Here is a 1,507-nt window from a genome sequence, read left to right on the forward strand (position 1 = left end):
ACCATAGAAACAGAACTACAGAAAATGTTGGTACTAAACCAAAGGCATGCCGAAAATCAGTGGCTACTATTACATTTATTCTTAAAATTTAAAAAGGTAAAATAAATACAATAAATACTTCAAACAGTTACAACCTCTGCTGCTCTGCCACGGCACCATTGATGACTCTGGAAGACCTCGTACATTGAATGAATCAAAGATGAGTAGATTTATTTATTTGTTCCATGCCAGAAACTAGCTGTTTCACTGCAAAAATGTTCAGCGTGATTCTGAACTCGGATGACAAGCCGCACTCAAAAAATGCATAATATGGTTCCGAGCATACTCGAGTAAATGTTCAAATACGATAAACAACCTGAGCTCTTTGAAATCCATTACCAAATTTGTAAAGACGTTTTGAGACCGCCATGTCTTATTTGACCAATTGACACAGTCGAGCTCGGCCAGGATTAAGTAGTGATTCAGACATTACCCAACCCTGAAAAGAAGTATAACCCTTAGTATAAAGTGCAAGACCAATATCCTTTCAATGCAGCATCACTAAGAACATCGAGCATCCAGCAGAAAGAATAGTTTGAAGTGCGAAATTAATTAAGTCTAGGTAGGAGTGGATCACAGTCTGCAGTTAATGAATTCGGATAAACCCACATATAGCTTGCAATGGAAAGAACAGATACATGTCATCCCCCCAAGCAGGTTCACAACATTGTCGTAGGTTCCATTTCATCAATGTCATTGTTTCCAATATTAGACATAGCCATTACCAACTAATTGTGAGACAGCTAAACAAAGTCATATTAAGCTCGCTGTTGCAATTGCATTCCACATTTAAGTGGCTTTTCTAATCAACATATGCCATGCATAACCTTTCAGAAGCAAGCAGTCCCCTTACCCCCTTAATGACAGAACAATAATTTAAGTGAATAGATCTTAGGAAATGCAACCACCACATCCCTCAAATGACCAATTCATTAATCCAAGTGATATGATTCAGGCAGTTATGCCATCTTGTACCAGATTGACTTGGAGATTTCTCTCTAGCTTTGCACTGTGAAGAGTATGGAGGTAAAAGAAGAAGCCACTAACGATGCATATATGTCATGTTTTAGTGGTGAAGAGGGAAACCTTCTACTTGTTGCCTCAGTTACCGTACAGCACAACTACTGCACAACCCAACATATGGTGTACTCTAATTTTTGGTTTTAGCTATCTTGTTTTCATTTTTTCTAGTTCATGACTAAGAAAATTGAAAGGCATCACAAGAGAACAATGCAGGAAATGGAACAAGTCATATGATGAGATTGAACCAATAAATACCAATTTACCAGCAGTTTCAATAGAGTAATTCCAATATTTATTAGTGGGAAAGTAGATAGGTCAAGCTTCCCTCACCTGTTCCTTTGCTTTGTTCTTGAATGGCCCATATAAAGCTGACACCATCTTATAAGATTCTGCAATATGAGCTTGAATATCAGACGATGTTGGCACTAACATCGGAAGCTCATGC

The 1,507-nt window shown here is 38.0% G+C and overlaps 1 long non-coding RNA gene across 1 annotated transcript; it reads right to left on the reverse strand.

The window, feature by feature from the left end:
* Positions 1 to 6: 6 nt before the first annotated feature.
* LOC111383460 lies at positions 7 to 1,507 on the reverse strand. The gene is made up of 2 exons (XR_002700744.1): positions 1,393 to 1,507; positions 7 to 478 (listed from the first exon to the last, which is right to left on the reverse strand). It is a non-coding gene; the product is annotated as an uncharacterized LOC111383460 (long non-coding RNA).

This window comes from Olea europaea, unplaced genomic scaffold (genome assembly GCF_002742605.1).
Source record: "Olea europaea var. sylvestris unplaced genomic scaffold, O_europaea_v1 scaffold26931, whole genome shotgun sequence".
NCBI lineage: Eukaryota > Viridiplantae > Streptophyta > Magnoliopsida > Lamiales > Oleaceae > Olea > Olea europaea.